The sequence below is a fragment of the Sus scrofa genome, chromosome 9 (assembly GCF_000003025.6).
Source record: "Sus scrofa isolate TJ Tabasco breed Duroc chromosome 9, Sscrofa11.1, whole genome shotgun sequence".
NCBI lineage: Eukaryota > Metazoa > Chordata > Mammalia > Artiodactyla > Suidae > Sus > Sus scrofa.
The window spans coordinates 91,463,780-91,482,575 of NC_010451.4; positions in this window are offsets into that span (position 1 = coordinate 91,463,780).

The window sequence follows — 18,796 nt, forward strand, 5'->3', positions numbered from 1 at the left end:
TGACTGAGGAAAGAATAAAAACCTCAGTAACTTATAAGGAAATTTTTTTCTCCCATTGTAATAGCCATGTGTGTGTCTGAAGCTAAAGACACATATTTAAAACTAAAATTTACACCATGTGGTGACCAGTAACAATTTACTTACATCTTGATTTCTATGAAGCAGAGAACTTTCCATTTATAGGAAGCTCAACAATAGGCAAACCTGAGCTCTGCTGATGAAAAATCATGATAGTGGCTGCACATGAGGGTGGTTAACTGAAAAGGAGATGAACAGAATTCTATGGGGTAATGGAAATGTTCTATATCTTCATCTGGGTTGTGGTTACATAGGTGATACACAAGTAAAAATTCTTCAGTCTGTACATCTAAGACTTGTACATTTTATTGCACCTAACATATGACAGGTAAATTTTACATTAGTAAAAAGAGATGATCTCAAACAGAAGTGATGTAGCATATATTTGCATGTACACACACACACACACACACAAACACACACACACCCCAGATGGATACACAATAAGGTTTAGAATGCCCAGGAGAAAAAGTGAAATCAAAAGAGGACTTGTAGTGGAAGGACCTGAAGGACCTTGTGAGATCCAAGGGCTGACATAATGAAAAAGGGAGTGAAGGGGTGGGGAGATCAGAAGCTATTATCAGGGTGGAGTGGTGGCCTTTATAAGACTTCATGAGTGAAGCAGCCCTGCCGGATGGCAAAATCCATGGTAGGGCCAATGGTGTGAAAAGCTTAAATGGAAAACAAGTGAAGATCTTTGGAACAGAGGAGATCTCCAAGAGAAGGAACACTAGAAGTGTCAGCTATGTGGTCACTAATTCTCCCTAAAGAAGATGGCAGGAGTGAGAATTTCAAGTGCCAAAGACCTGAAAGTGTTCAGGGATGTGGCCAAGGAGATGAGTAGATGACCACTTGAGATGACAGCAAACCATTCAAGTGATTCACCAATGTTTTTTGATTATGATAGTAAAGGGGAAAAATCAGTCACCAGTTAAGGGCAGAGTACTCTTCAAGAAAGAGAGTTTGTGAGTAAAAATGAAAAGTTGAAGGTTAGTATTATGTTCTTGGGAGGGAAGGAAGAATTTCTGGTGTTAGGTCACCTTCTGCAGTGGCATTCAGTGGCCTTCTCTGCTGTGCTACCCTAACAGATCAGCTAAGATTCTTACCTAAATCCCCACCCCAACTAAGAGTTCCTGAAGGATAACAACTGTCAAATGTCTGGGATGCAATGATTGTTTAGGGAATGAAAGGAAGAAAGGAAACAAAGGAGGGAAGAAAGGAAGGATATAAATTCTAAAGAAAACCTCAGGTTACAATTTTTTTTAAGTGCAATAAGCTACACCATAGTAAGATAAGCAGAGTTTAAAATTTTTAATGCTGTAAATTGCAGTCATGATATGGAAACGTTATTAAAAATAATATTTTAAAATTTAAAAATATTTTGGAGTTCCCATCGTGGCACAGCAGAAACGAATCCAACTAGGAACAATGTTATGGGTTGGATCCCTGGCCTCGCTCAGTGGGTTAAGGATCTGGCGTTGCTGTGAGCTGTGGTGTAGGTTGCAGACAGGGCTCAGATCCTGCATTGCTGTGGCTCTGGCATAGGCCAGCAGCTGTAGTTCCAATTCAATCCCTAGCCTAAGAACCTCCATATGCTGAGGGTGAGGCCCTAGGGAAAAAAAGGCAAAAAGACAAAAAATAAAAATTTTTAAAAATATTTTTTTACTGTCAAATAATCAGAAGGAAGTCGCTTAACTCCCCAAGAGGTAAGTACTAGCATGAGCCCTACCCCCAGGGAGCAGGGTTGAAAGGAGGGTGGGGCCCCCTTGGCAATGGCATTAATATTCAAAGTCATGTTATCCTGGGTTGAGGGCCTTCAAGTTTTACTGTATCAGAATGTGACCCCAAAGCGGCAGCAGCATTGCACTTGCTTCCTTTGCAAAGAATATTCCTACAAGTTCCCAAGTGAATCCTGGTGGAAATCAGAATCTGCACATGCCCAAGAAGGAAGCAGAAGCTTAATCAATATGTAAGGGTTTTGTCTATGATTTCAGTCTCAAAAATATCCATCTGGGAATTCTCGTCGTGGCTCCGTGGTTAAGGAATCTGACTAGGAACCATGAGGTTGCATGTTCAATCCTTGGCCTCACTCAGTGGGTTAAGGATCCAGTGTTGCTGTGAACTGTGGTGTAGGTCACAGATATGGCTTGGATTCTGAGTTGCTGTGGTGTAGGCCAGCGGCTGCAGCTCCAATTAGACCCCTAGCCTGGGAACCTCCATATGCCGCGGGTGCAGCCCTAGAAAAAGACAGTCATAAAAAAAGACAAAAATATCCATTTGGTTCAGGGGATACAGAACAGCAGAGTCAAGTAAGCAAGCAGAGGAGACAGCAGTTCCCAAGAGGCTGACTGGCAGAAATGAGCCACGGCCCAGCATGGTCTGCTCATACTTTTTCCAGGCTCTTTTTCCAATTCAGCTTTTCATCTTTCCTGACCTTTCTCTCTAGTGGACTCATTAGGGCAGAAATCATTCTTTTTTTTTGGTGTGTGTGGGGGGCATACCTGCAGCATATGGAGATTCCCAGGCTAGCTGGAGCTGTAGTCACCGGCCTAAGCCAGAGCCACAGCAACATGGGATTCTAGCCGTGTCTGCCACCACATGCAGCTCACGGCAACTCTGGATCCTTAACCCAGTGAGCGATGCCAGGGATTGAACCTGTATCTTCATGGATGCTAGTCGTGTTTGTTAACCACTAAACCATGACGGGAACTCCAACATGTGAATCAAACCATCTCACACCAGTCAGAATGGACATCCTCAAAAAGACTACAAACAATAAATGCGGGAGAGGGTGTAGAGAAAAGAGAACCCTCTTACACTATTGATGGGAATGTAAATTGGTTACGACTATTGTTGGAAACAGTATGGAGGTTCTCTAAAAAGCTAAATATAGAACTACCATATGATCCAACAATTCTACTCCTGGCCATACATCCAGACAAAACCATAATTTGAAAAGATACATCCACCCCAATGTTCACTGCAGCACTGTTTTCTTTCTTTCTTTTTTCTTCTTCTTTTTTTTTTTTAGGGATGCACCTGTAGCATATGGAAGTTCCCTGGCTAGAGGTCAAATTGGAGCTACAGCCACAGGCCTACACCACAGCCACAGCAATGCCAAATCCAAGCCGTGTCTGTGAACTACACTGCAGCTCACAGCTACATCAGATCACTAGCCCATTGAGCAAGGCCAAGATCGAACCCGCATCCTCATGGATACTAGTTGGGCTCATTACCCTTGAGCCACAATGGGAACTTCCCATTGCAGCACTATTTACAATAACCAAGGCATGGAAACAGGCTTAATATCCATTGATAGATGAATAGATAAAGAAGGTATGGTGCATATACACAGTGGAATATTACTCAGCCATGAAAAATAATGAAATAATACCATCTGCAGCAACATTGCTAGACCAAGAGATAATTATACTAAGTAAAGTAAGTCAAAGAAAGACAAATATAGTATGAGATTACTGATATGTGGGATCTTTTTCTAAAATGATACAAATGAACTTATTTACAAAACAGAAACAGAAATGGATTTCAAAATCAAACTTATGGTTACCAAAGGGGAAATGTGGGGGGTGGGGGGGGATAAATTAGGAGTTTGGGATTAACACATACACACTACTATATATAAAATAGATAACTAACAAGGACACACTGTATAGCACAGGGAACTCTACTCAATATTCTGTAATAACCTATATGGAAAAGAATCTAGAAAAAAATGGATATGTGTATATAAATATAAAAATGATTCACTTTGCTGTACACCTGAAACTAACACAACATTTTAAATCAACTATACTACAATAATTTTTTTAATAATAAAAGAAGTTGTCCTTGTAAATAAATGAAAATACCCTTTATGAAGTACCACTAAGGTGATGCTTCTGCTTGAGGCTGTTTTCAAAAAAAATGTAATAAAATCAAAGAAATTGTGACTATAAACCAGCTATAATGGAAAAAATTAAAATCATTAAATTTTAAAAAACTGTAAACCAGCTACAATGGAAAAAATAAAAATCGTAAAATTAAACAAAAAAGAAATTGTGAGAGCTTTTATTTAATGTTTGAGCATATGGAATATTAATGGGGAAGATAAAGGTGACCTAACACGTATATAAGATCTACTCTGTGATAGGAAAATTGTAGTTAAAATAGCACAAGGAAGATTAATCATCCCCTCAACATGATAGACACTGCCAGCGAAATCTTATTTCATAAAATAATTACTTTTCACACAACTCAGACAGAACACTGGTCTCTTCCTCCACTTAAACTAAGCAGATTTGATGATGATCTAGGAGAACTGTACTGTATAAGGACAGAACATTAGAATAGCTGTCATGGAGTGCCTTGTTATATTAGCCCTGACCAGAATTTCTATATCCCAAAGAGTTATCAGATATCATTGGTGAACATAAAATCTCTAGTTTTAAAGTTAAAATGTTCCTAAAGGGGGGATTTGTATACCTCCTCTTTCAAAACCACAGATCCGAGGTCCCCAGCCCAGCCCAAACCCTAGGAATTGAAATTTCTGAAAATAGGGCCCCAAAATCTGTACTTTTAAAAGATCTCTAGAAGTTCCCATGTGGCACCATGGATTAAGGATCCAGCATTGTCATTACAGCAGCTCAGGTCACTGGCTTAAGAACTTGATCCCTGGGTTGGGAATTTCCACATGCCGTTGGCATGGCCAAAAATATACATACATACATACATACATACATAAATGTACTCCAGGGAGTTCTTATAAATATTTGCGGAGTTTTCGTTTGTTTGTTTTTCAGGGTTTTTTTGGTTTGTTTTTTAGGGTCACACTTGCGGCATGTGGAATTTCCCAGCTAGGGGTCAAATTGGAGCTGCAGCTGCTGGCCTACCCACAGCCATAGCAACGCAAAATCCAAGCCACATCTGTGACTGGCAATGCCATATCCTTAACCCACTGAGCAAGGCCAGTGATTGAACCTGCTTCCTCATGGATACTGTTGGGTTTGTTACCGCTGAGCCACAATGGGAATGCTCTGATTTTTATGAATATTAAACTTTGAGATCCATGAAATTAAGATTGTCTGTATGTGTTTCTTGATATTCCTTTCAGTTTTCACAAAGTAATTAAATTTATAAATCCCACCATTTCCATCACTTTGTAAAACACCAGGGAAAAAAACCAGTAGAACGAGCTCAAATGCACTGTTGTCCTATGGTGGCTGTGTGACTGAGGATTTAGCAACTTGTAAATATGTCTAATTTTTGGCTTCCTCATCTGAAAATATGGATAAGAGTATCTACTTCATAGGCTTGTTAGAAGAATTAAATCATAATACATGCAGATTAAGTCATCTTGGACACAAAATCGTAAACAGTTCCACCCTTAAGTGATTACAACCACAAGGGATGTAGAATGGTTTTATCACAAACGTGACAAGCCTTTGTGACTTGGCTCAATGAAAAATCTGGTCTTAGTTATAACTCCAAACATGGCAGCTCCAGTCAACAGACAATAAAAATGAAATGAGATAAGAATGCTCAGAACCATGCAAGCATTTCATATCCTAGAAGTTTGGCTAGTAACAACAATTTTTATTAAAAAGTTTAAGTGTCACAAAAGAAACCACAAAAATATTATTTGAATGATATGATTACTAGTAAAAGTCATATCAAGTAACAACATCTATTACTATAAATAGGACAGTTTGGAAAGACAACCAGTTACAGATATACAAAGACTTTCCACCACATATGATGCAAATTTTAATAAAAGAAAATTTTACATATAATGGAAAAATATTCTATTCCCAAAGCACAACAAAATCATAAAATACATAGGAAATAATCTAAAGGGAAATATATAGGTCCTGTATGTTTCTTAAAAATCAAAAATTTTTTTCATGATATTTTTAAAAATCAGGCTTGGAAAAAACAAAACAAAATTTTACTGAAACATGTAAAATGTTAGCTAAACAGACATGAATTTGCTTATTGAATGAGAAAAGTCAGCATTGTAAGATGTCAATTCATTCCACAATAATTTATATGTTTAATTCAAATTTCAATTATAAAAAGATTTTTTTTGAAATTTGAAAAAGCATTCCAAAGCTAATGAGATGTGTTAGCTAAGAAAATAAAAAGGAGAAATATCAAAGGAGGCACCTTTGCTGCCAGAAAATAAGATATATTTAAAGCCCCCCAAATTTGAGTGATGTGGCATTGGTAATAGGAGAGAAAGCAAGCTCAGTGAAATGAAATAGAGAGTTTAGAAACTAACAAGTATACAGGGATAATCATCACTCCTATATATGATGAATATGACAAGTCACCATAAAGAGGTTATTTCAAATAAATAGGAAGATAAAAGATCATTCAATAACTATATCAGGATATTAAAAGGCAATAGCATGAGTATCTTACCTCAATCTCTTTAACAAAATTAATTCCATGTAGGTTACATCATTCAAAAAAAAATATTTTTTTGCTTTTTTTTTTTTTAAGGGCCGCACCCACAGCATATGGAGATTCCCAGGCTAGGGGTCAAATCAGAGCTACTGCTGCCGGCCTATGCCACAGCCACACAAACAGTGGGATTGAGTCATGTCTGTGACCTACACAACAGCTCACGGCAACACCAGACCCCTGACCCACTGAACAAGTCCAGGGATCGAACCTACATCCTCACGGATTCTAGTAGGATTCGTTTCCGCTGTGCCATGAAGGGAACTCCCCAAAATTTTTAAATGAAGCAAAAAAATGAGAAAGCAAACAAAACCCTGGGTGAGAAAATGATGATAGTTACTTAATACTGGAATAAGATGTAATGTAATGTAATATGCATTATGCCATGGTAGAAGCTATAAAGGAAAAAAATTATAAATTTGATTTACAGAATTTCATAGGTAAAAAGTCATATACAAAATTTTTTAAAATAGGGGACACTATTTGCAACATGTATAATAAAGTGTCAATATTCTTACAATATAGAACATATTTTGACTACCTATAATAATTTACACTTATGTAGCGATCACTATATGCCATACATGGTTTTAAGCACTTTCTATATATTAATTTAATCCTTATAAGACCATCTGAGGTAGAAATGATTCTTCATTTTACAGATGAGAAAACTGATGCACAGAGAGGCTAAGAGGCTTACCCAGGATTACACAAACAGTGAGAGGTAAAATGGTATATAGGCCCAAGCAATCTGGCTCCAGACTAATAACCACTCTGCCATGCTGTCAGGGAGTTAGTGGAGTTTATTTATTGACAGAAATAAATAATAAAGAGATGAACAAAGCAAAATGCCAAAGATACAAAGAAGCAAATCACCATAAAAGTGTATCTGACTATGAAACACATGTAAATATGTCAGACTCATAATCAAAGAAATGCCATATTAAGCACTGAGATGCTATTTATACTTACCAAATTGAAAAAGATTAAAAAGTTAAGTGCCTGCTGTTGACCACAGTCTATATTTCCAAATACTGCTGGTGGGCGAGCAAACTACTACCACCTTTATGAAGGGTGATGTGGCAACATTTATCAAAAGCCTTAAAATATACATGCCCTTGATGCTGCAATTTCACTTCTAGGATTTTGTTCTGAAGAAAATGTTGGCTGAACACAAAGAGGTCTGAGCAATCATGCACATGCCAATATTATACATGATAGAAAAATGGAAATTATGTGCATAAAATTGAACAAAATATATTAATAAAAACTGTATAGGAGGCACAGTGTGACAGTGATTTATAATATAAATTAAAATGCATACATATACGCATGTATGTATATTCTAAAACATTAACAGCAATAACTTTTGGATAATAAAATTATGAATCGCTGTTCCCTTGTGCTTTTTGGTGTTTTCCGAATTTTTTCTATTGAAAATGTTCTGTGATTAGGAGAGACAACACCCATTCGTAAGAAAAAGAGGGGGAAAAGCCTGAAGTAGTTTTTCTGGCTGCGGGGAATGGACAGAAGGCAGTTTCAAATCACTGGAGGAAAAGAGCACTGAGCAGAGCAAGGCTAGCTTTATAAAAAGAGAAGTTATTTCTCAGTAATAAGTGGCAAGCAATAGGCTTACCACACACTCCTTTGATGGTTGGCAAAACCTGTACAAAGAACTTTGAAAGAGCACAAAAACAGAGGATGATAATGAGAATAAGATTCCTCATTCAAGATCTTGCCCCATCCACCCACTCTGAACTAGCATAGCACAAGAACACAGAGATTTAAGATGGAATGGAAGGAAGGTACTTCCCATAACCATCCTCTGATCAGGGCTCACCAATGCCCTAGTCAGGAGGAAGGGGAAGCTGGGATCAGTGCCCTACTGTAAATCTTTGACAATGTGTTGTATACAATTATGCTGGAGGTAACTACAGAAAAAAGTATATCAAGTTCTAATTCCATACCATATGCTCCTTCAGTCTCAAAAGACCTTTTGTCTGTCTTCAGAAGTTACAGATAGAGATTTCTTTCTTTCCTTCTTTCTTTCTTTGCCCCCGCCCCCCGACATATGGAGGGTCCTGGGCCAGGGAGCAAACCCATGCCACAGCAACAACTTGAACCACTGCAATGACAACCCTGGATCCTTAATCTGCTGCGCCACAACAGAACTCCAATAGAGGTTCCTTCATGTGCCCCGATGAGCTCTACCAGACTTCACTTCAAAACTCTGGTGCCTAGATTTCTGGCAGACTTTCACAGAATGCTGTAGTACCAATGAATTATTCTATTTGGGAGTGTTCTCTAAGAAAAAGGCTTCTGGCACTATGCAGAAACTCATATGTTTTGCTGAATTTATATTGTAAGCCCTGGAAACAGCTTGTTATGACTGGTGCCTGGAGCTGAAGTTTGGAGGCTGGAAGCAGAAGAAAAAAAGATGAAGTCTTTGAGCAAAGCCAAAACAACACCATCATTTTCCACTACTACCATGGCTTATTTAAGATAATTAAATGCTCAGTTGCAAATAGCAATACTAAAGGACAACAAAACTCTTAGAGGTAAATGTAAGCAGAACACTCTCTGACATATATGCAGCAAGATCTTTTCACATCCACTTCCTAGAGTAATGAAAATAAAAACAAAAATAAACAAATGGGACCTAATTAAACTTAAAAGTTTTTGCACAGCAAAGAAAACCATAAACAAAACAAAAAGACAGCCCACAGGATAAGAGAAAAATCTTTGCAAAAGAAGAGACTGACAAGGGATAATCTCCAAAATATACCAACAACCCATGCAGTTCAATATCAAAAAAACAAACAACCTAGTCAAAATATGGGCATAAGATCTAAATAGACATATCCCCAAAGAAGACAGACAGATGGCCAAAAAACACATGAAAAAATGCTCAATATCACTAATTATTAGAGAAATGGAAATCAAAACAACTATGAGGTACCACCTTATACCAGCCAAAATGGCCATCATCAAAATGTCCACAAACAATAAGTGCTGGAGAGGGTGAGGAAAAAAAGGGTACCCTCTCACACTATTGGAGGGAATATAAATTGGTACAACCACTATGAAAAACAGTATGAAGGTTCCTCAAAAAACCAAAAACTACCATATGATTCAGCAGTCCTACTCCTGGGCATCTATTTGGAGAAACACATAATTCAAAAGGATACATGCACCCCAATATTCATTGCAGCACTATTTACAATAGCCAGACATGGAAGCCACCTAAATGTCCATTGATAGATGAATGGATAAAGGAGATGTGGTATGTATGTACAATGGAATACTACTCAGCCACAAAAAAGGAATGAAATAATGTCATTTGCAGAAACAAGGATGGACCTAGAGATTGTCATGCTAACTGATAGAGAAAGACAAACCATATGATATCATTTATATGTGGAATTTTTAAAAAGGATACAATGCACTTATTTGTAGAACAGAAATAGACTCACAGACTTTGAAAACAAACTATGGTTACCAAAGAAGTCAAGTGGAGGAGAGGAAGGGACTGGGGCTTGGGGTTGACATATGCATACTGTGGTATGTGGAATGACTGGCCAACAGGGACCGGCTATATGGCACAGGGAACTCTACCCAATATTTTGTGATAATATACGTGGGAAAAGAATCGAAAAAAGGATGGATATGTGTAGATGTATAACTGAATCACTTTGTTGTACAGCAAAAAATTATCACAACATTGTAAATCAACTACACTTCAATAAAACTTTTAAAAAATGACTAAATGCTCATTTGCAAATGTCAACACTAAAGGACAACAATTTTGGTGTCATATGGAGAGATAAATCAAAGTTGTCTTTTTGCACTGAAATTATTCAAGGATAGAAAGCAAAAAAAATGTATCACAGAGGAGGCTTCTTTTAGTTTGAAGAAGCCCATGAAACACTGTTAGGTTATGAACAGCGATCCAATCTCTTTGCATATCCATAGAAGAGGAAATTATTCGAACTAATTGAAGCAAGACCCTTCTGAATTCAGGAAGCTGACACATGGTTTCTGAGGATGTTCTTGGAGCCTTCCCCCCTGGAAGATTTTTAAGAGCAAGAGGATGAAAACCCAAACCTAGGCTGGCTGAGGAGAAAACTCCCTAGTGATCAAGACATGTACTCTCTTACCATGTGATGTAGCAATCCCACTCCTGGACATATATGCAGGTGAAATTATAATTCAAAAAGATACTCACACCCATATGGTCACAGCAGCACTAGTCACAAAAGCCAAGACTTGGAAACAACTAAATGTTCATCAACAAATGAATGGATAGGGAAGATGTGGCACCTATCTGCAATGAAATATCATTCATCCATAAAAAAGAATGAAATAATGTCATTTGCAGCAACATGGATGCAAATATAGATTATCATACAAAGTGAAGTAAGTCAGAAAGAGAAAGGCAAATACAACATGTAACTCATATGTGGAATCTAGAATATGACACAAATGAACATGTCTACAAAACAGAAACAGACTCACAGACATAGAGAACAGACTTGTGGTTGCCAAGGGGGAAGGTTTTTGGGAGGGATGAACTAGGAGGTCTAGGTGAGCAGATGTAAGCTATAATACATGGAGGGGATAATCAACAAGATCCTACAGAATAGCACAGAGAACTATGTTCAATGTCCTATGTTAAACCATAATGGAAAAGAATATTTCATAAAAAGTATGTGTGTGTGTGTATCTGAATCACTTTGCTGTAGAGCAGAAATTAACACAACATTGTAAATCAATAATGCTTCAATTTAAATAACAATAAAAAAATTTTTAAAAAAGACATGACATTATCCAGGGCTTTTGGTCCTGTGGTTTTTTTCTCTCTTTTCTTTTCTTTCTTTTTTATTTATTTATTTATTTATTTATTTATTTATTTATTTATTTATTTATTTTGGTCTTTTTAGGGCCGCACCCTTGGCATACGGAAGTTCCCAGGCTGGGGGTTGAATCGGGGCTGCAGCTCCTGGCCTACGCCACAGCCACAGCAATGCCAGATCCAAGCAGTGTCAATGACATACACCACAGCTCACGGAAATGCCATCCTTAACCTACTGAGGGAGGCTGGGGATCAAACCCACGTCCTCATCGATACTAGTCGGGTCGTTAACTTCTGAGCCACGATGAGAACTCCAGTCCTGTGTTTCTATAAACGGTGGAGAGATACTTATTTTTACATTCTAAGTTATTACCACTCTGTTGACTTGCACCTTCATCATATACCTTTCTACCCTTGACATATTTTTCTTCTTCATTTTTATGCAAATATTTTATTATTAAACTGGGGGGGAAGAGAAGTTATTTAGTTAAATTATCACTAGCAGCTGCAATATCAGAAAAAGAAAAATCTTTCCCCTGGCAGGATGACGATGACTATTAACACCTACACATCCTTCTGCTTTAACCCAATAGACCATATATATCTTCAAGGTTGGAACCCTGACTTCACAGCAGCCTCTGCTTCTGAGTAAGGGCTGTCTGCTGGGGAGTAAAGGGATAGAATGACATGGAGGGGGAAAACCACTGCATAGTTTGCTTTTTGCTTTTTTTTTTTTTTTTTTTTTTTTTGGTCTTTTGTCTTTTGTCTTTTCTAGGGCTACACCTGCAGCACATGGAGGTTCCCAGGCTAGGGGTCCAATCGGAGCTGCAGCCACCGGCCTACACCACAGCCACAGCAACACCAGATCCAAGCCGCATCCACGAGCCACAGCACAGCTCATGGCAACGCCGGATCCCCAACCCACTGAGCGAGGCCAGGGACCAAATCGGCAACCCCATGGTCCCCAGTCTGATTCGCTAACCACTGAGCCACAACAGGAACTCCCAGTTTGCATTTTTTTAAAGAGCAAGGTGTGTGTGTAAATATTCAGACAGAATGACACAGTGCTTTCATAAGGTTAGAGTTGAAGACAAATTATGGAAATTTAGTATGAAGTTAAAGGCATCAGGAAAGAGGTAGCACAGATTAAAAAAAAAAAAAAGCCAATCTTATTCTTGCCACAAAATTACTTTCCCCTTCAAAACAATTTTTATTACCCTAATAATAAGCCACAATTCTAGCAGGGTTGGTTGGTTAGTTTTGTTTCTGGGATACATGGTTCTATGTTTTAAATGGCTTTTGGCCAAATATGAAGTGTCACCAACAGAGACATTTTCCCTCATCAGATACTTCTAGATTGGTCTTCTTTGGGGGGATAACAACTTTCCCATCTACTACAGACCTCAGAATCTATCCAGAAAGAGTCTATCCACTCTTAAAAATCATGTAGAAGAAGACAGCAACCCAAAACAAAAATGAGCAAAAAACGTCACAGAGTGATTATACTGGTCAATAAAATATACACACAATACTCATTGCCATGAATAATAACAAAAGAATAAGGGCCAAAGAAATTGGTAATTTCCATTTTGATCAAAAGTGTAGAGAACCTGGGATTGTCAGTAAGGGTATAAACTAAAAAGCAAAAAAAAAAAAAAAAAAATCTCAGAAGAGAAATTTGATAGGTCTATCAAATGCACATAACATTTTCCTTAGAAGCCCACTTCTGGGTATTCATTTTGCAGATACAATATGGCAAAAATCTATATTCAGAAATATTCATAAAAGCGGTATTTGAAATACCAAAAAAAGGAGTCTAATAACAACTTAATTATCAATAAAAAGAGACTATAGAAATTACAGTAAGTTCATATAGTAGTCTATTATGCAATTCCTAAAAGATCAGATAAGTCTATACCTAACAGGCAAATTGTCCAAATAAACATATTTTAATTAAATTGTATTTAACAGTCATATACATACTCATTTTAAAAATCAAATTATATTAAGAGGCTTAGAACAGATATGGTAATTCCTTGTTCTATACCTCCTCAGTCCCCCAGTTCCTTCCCCAGAGCTAATCACTTTTCACTATCTTAGCTATTTCCTCTGGCATTTACACATCGCCTTATTTTTAAATCAGTGCTGCCCACTAGAAAGACAAACCACATATGTAAGTTTAAATTACCTGTAGCCAATTTTTAAAAAGGTAAAACAAAAGTGAAATTAATATTAAGATATTTTATTTAACTCAATATATTCAAAATATTATCATTGCAACATGTAATCAATACAAAAATTCTTTTTTTTTTTTTTTTCTTTTTAGGGCTGCACTGGTGGCATATGGACATTCCCAGGCTAGGGGTCAAATCAGAGCTACAGCTTGTGGCCTATGCCACAGCAACGTGGGATCCAAGCCACATCTGCAACCTACACCACAGCTCATGGCAACACTGGATCTCCAACCCACTAAGCTAGGCCAGGGGTCGAACCTACAACCTCGTGAATACTAGTTGGATTCGTTTCCACTGCACCACAAGGGGAATTCCAATACAAAAATTCTTAATGAAATGTTTTACATTTTTTTTGGACTAAGTCTTCAGAATACAGTGTGTAGCTCACACTAAGAGTGTATCTCAATTTGTATGAGCCACATATCCAGGACTCAATAGCCCTAGGTGGCTAGGGGCCATCATATTGGATAGCATGGCTCCATACATACAACGGAATAGTATTCAGTCTTAAAAAGGAAGGAGATCCTGTCACATGCTGTTACTACATGGATTAATCTTATGGCTAAGTAAACAAAGCCAGTCACAAAAGACAAATACTGTGTGATTCCACTCATGTGAGTTCTCTCAAGTAGTTGAATTCATAGGAACAGAAAGTAGAAAGGTGGGGAAGGAGGAAAGGGGAGTTGTTGTTTGGCAGCTATGGACTCTTAAGTTTTGTAAGATGAAAACATCTGGAGCTGTATTTCACAACAATGTAAATACTTAACATTACTGAACTGTGAACTTTAAAAAGTCAAGGTGGTAATTTTTTTTTCTTTTATGGCCCCTCCCGTGGCATACAGAAGTTCCTAGACCAGGGATCAGATCCTAGCTGAACTGCAACCTACACCACAGCTGCGGGAATGCTGGATGCTTAACCCACTGCGCAGGGCTGGGGATCAAACCCATGCTTCCACAGAGACAACAGCGGATCCTGAACCTACTGCGCCACAGAAGGAACTCCAAGATGGTAAACTTATGTTACATGTTTTTTACCACAATAAAATATATATATTTTAAAAGGACTAGTACAAGAGTTCCCTCATGGCTCAGCGGGTTAAGGATCTGGCATTTTCACTGCTGTAGCTCTGGTTACAGCTGTGGAGCAAATTCAGTCCCTGGGCCAGAAACTTCCACATGCCACCAGCTCTGCCAAAAAAAAAAAGGACCTGTGCAGTGGCAGAAGATTTGGCAGGGACAGTTCTGATGCCACCTCCTGAGTCATGCTGTTCCAATCTGTACTGATTGCCCTCTACATCTGATGCATAATTGCCGTCCTGGGAACTCCCTCCACCACTCTTCAGGAGATTCCCTTCCCTTCTCCACAGTGATGGATCCTCTGTATCCCCTGTCTTCCTCTTTCTTGGCTTATTTACTCATCAATGGGGAATGATCCTTGAGGACCTTCCTGAGAAAGGGGACTTTTTGCAATTTTTTTTTAGCATTTGCCTCTCTGAAGTATCTTTTTTTCACCTTCTCTCTTGACTCATAGTTTGGCTTGCTATAGAAATCTAGGTTGGAGGAATTCCCTTTGTGGCTCAGGGTTTAATGAACCTGACTAGTATCCATCAGGATGCAGTTTCAATCCCTGCCCTTGTTCTGTGGGTTAAGGATCCCGAATTGCTGTGGCTGTGGTGTAGGACAGAAGCTACAACTCAGATTCGACCCCTAGCCTGGAAACCTCCTTATGCCAAGGGTGCAGCCCTAAAATAGCAATAAATTTAAAAATAAAATAATAATAATAATTTAAAAAAAAGAAATCTAGGTTGGAAATAAATGTCCTTCATAGTTTTGAAAGTATTGCCCATGGCCTTCTAGCTAGCTTCCAGTGCTGCTATTAAGTTCAAAGCCCTTTTGATTGCTGATAACATGTATGTGACCTGTCTTTTCTCTCTGGGAGCTTGTGGAATCTTCCATTTTGCCAAGGTGATGAAAGTTCACAATATGTTGGAGGTATTTTTTCATCCATTGCACTGGGCAATCACTGGGCCCCTTTAATCTCAAAATTCATTTCCTTTAGCTCTGAAAAGCATTCTCTCCTCAATGTTCTCTGCTCTCTCTTTCTTCCTGGAACTTATATTGTTGGGTTGTGGGATCTCCTGGACTCATCTTCTAATTTTCTTCTCTTTGTTTTATTTTCAACTCTCCCCGTCTTGTTCTACTTTATAAGATTCTCCTCAACTTTTTATCCAACGCTTCTTCTGTTTTTCACTTCTAATGTTTCCAATACCCAAGGATTATTTTTGATGCCAAACAGTACTTTTAATAGCCTCCTGTTCTGCTTTTACAGAAGGAATATTTTCCTTGAGGATATCAACGTCAAGTTTTATTCTAACTGAACAACGTGTTTCTTACAAGTTGCTTTTCTGTTTATTTTGGACATGCTCATGTTGGATGATGTCCTCACATAGCTGCTTGTATGCTCATGTTTAAAAGGGGGAAAAGGGGCTGATTGGAAGCTTAAATCTTGAGGAGGGGGCTTACTGACTTTGAGCTTCACTGTAGAGTGATCGGGGCAATACAGTGTCTCTGTCTTCACGTCTTTCTGTTTGCACAGATATGATTACTCTCCATATACTTTTCTAGTCCCTACCTGGAGGATAAAGGCCTGACTGCTGAGCTCAGGAATCCAAGTGGAAAAAAATCTTCAGTGTGCATCTGCATTATTATGTGTATAATTCCTATTTTCAGTACAGTCTGGGCCTTCAGCTGTGCCTCACATTGCTAGCCCAGATAGCCTGGTCCTCACACCCCTTATTCCCTCCTCCTCACCACCCTAATACTCCCATTTCCAGTTGTCAGCTGCTGAGCCTCTGGGCATCCTGAATTTGAACTGGTGGCTCCCAGCTTCCTCCATGGCCAGTTTAGGTTCAGCTTTCATGGGCCTACTACATGAGTTGCCATTCTTCCACCTGCATTTCTGCTTCTAAAATGTTAGGTTTTTGTTTCCTCTTCTATTTGCTCCCTCTTAATACATTTTTGTCCTAAAAGGAAATCCCTTTCTGTAATTTTAGTAGAGTTTTGGAAGGCAGAAAAATTATGTGCTCAATCTATCATACTAACCTAGACGTCTTCAAAATAAATCTACTTTTTAAAAGAAAAAAGTTCAGGAGTTCCCGTCGTGGCTCGGTGATTAACAGATCCGACTAGGAACCATGAGGTTGTGGGTTCGATCCCTGGCCTTGCTTAGTGGGTTGAGGATCTGGCGTTACCATGAGCTGTGGTGTAGGTTGCAGACGCGGCTCGGATCCCGAGTTGCTGTGGCTCTGGCATAAGCCGGCGGCTGCAGCTCCAATTCGACCCCTAGCCTGGGAACCTCCATATGCCGTGGGAGCAGCCCAAAAAATGGCAAAAAGACAAAAAAAAAAAAAAAAAAGAAAAGAGAAAATTTCAAGTTCCCATTGTGGCTCAGCAGGTTAAGAACCTGACTATTCTCCATGAGGACAGGGGTTCAATCCCTGGCCTTGCTCTGTGGGTTAAGGATCTGCCAGTGTCACAAGCTGTGGCATAGGTCACAGATGTGACTCAGATCCAGTGTTGCTGTGGTTCTCGGGTTGGCCTGCTCTTCTGTACTGTTGATTTCATTTTTTAAGCTATAAGCATAAATAATTGATAAAGAGCTTGTTTAAAATTACATTCTAAAGACATAGCTTTAATAAATAAAGCCATATTTTAAAAAGAGAGCATGTCACAAGTTAGCACGAACTGCACTGAACCTGTTACCTGCTCTGGCTTGTCACTGGTATCAGAGAAAGTCAGAACCAGTTACGCAACTAAAATGAATGCAAGCTGTATGTCTGGCTTTAGGAATCTTGGAAAATACTCCTCCTGCTTAGGCCATTCTGCTTCCAAGTATAGAAAGAACCTAAATCTTTACTTCTAATTCAGAATAAGAGAAGTACTAGGAAACAGACCAGGCCAGATCACTTTGGCTTCCTGGGACTCTTCTGCTGAGACTTGCCTATTCCATCTGTTACGCCCCCCACCAGGCCCCCTCCCTCATCCCCCCACGCCCCTTCCACAGCTCAGGAACACACTGTACACTGTAGCTAGGCCTTCCCAGCTAACTGAAACCCCAATGTGCCTGCATTTCCCATGGAGCCTTCATTCTGTTACCAAACATTTATTTGTGGCATATCATAATGATTAACCTACATAGACTGATTTGGTTCCCCTACTATCAACTAGCAAACCATCAACCTCTCTGTGCCACAGCTTCTTTGTATATAAAATGGGGATGATAATGATATCTGCCTTCCAAGCACCTGGGAGGATGAAGTGAACTTATAAATGGTGGGTCTAAACTGCACCTCCCCTATATGAGAGATGGCTCTAGGGCCCATGGATTCAGACAGAAGTCATCAAAATAGAGATTCCTGCTTCTACAGAGTTTAAGATCTAGTAGGAATGACACAATTTGGTTTGCTTTTTTTTTTTTAAAGATACATATAACAAATAATAACACGTGTGATAAGTTCCATAAAGGAAGAGGACAAGTGTAGTAAAAGGTACAAAAGGGGGCCTGTTTCATGACTATTCTCATAGCTCAGGCCAGAATTCAGTGGTCACACAGCCAAAAATACTCAGAAAAAGCTTCCTCTTTGCCAACAATTGAAGCATGTTACAGATTCTTCTATTTTAAAAAAACGGTCTCACTTTTTAAAAGTGTGACAGACCATTGGAGCTTCTTAGTAAACAAGTAAATAAACTACTACATATGGAATGGATGCGTAACAAGGACCTACTGTATAGCACAGGGAAATCTACTCAGTACTCTGTAGTAACCTATATGGGAAAAGAACCTGAAAAGGAATGGATATAGATAGGTATATGTATAACTGATTTACTTTGTCGTATACCTTAAACTAACACAACATTGTAAGTCAACTATACTCCAAAAAAAATTTAAATAAATAAATAAACAGTAGACAGATTCCAAGGTGCATGTGCCTTAGGGAAAATAAGAGTTATGCACGTTATTTCTTCCCCCAGCTAAAGCATACATACCTATTCATTCTCTAAAGTAATAAAAGAATAGCTAACATTTATTAAGCACTAAGTGTAAAGGTACTGCACGCTTTATCTCAGATTGTCCCTAGCTTCACAATCTCAACTTTCTGGTTCTTGGGGA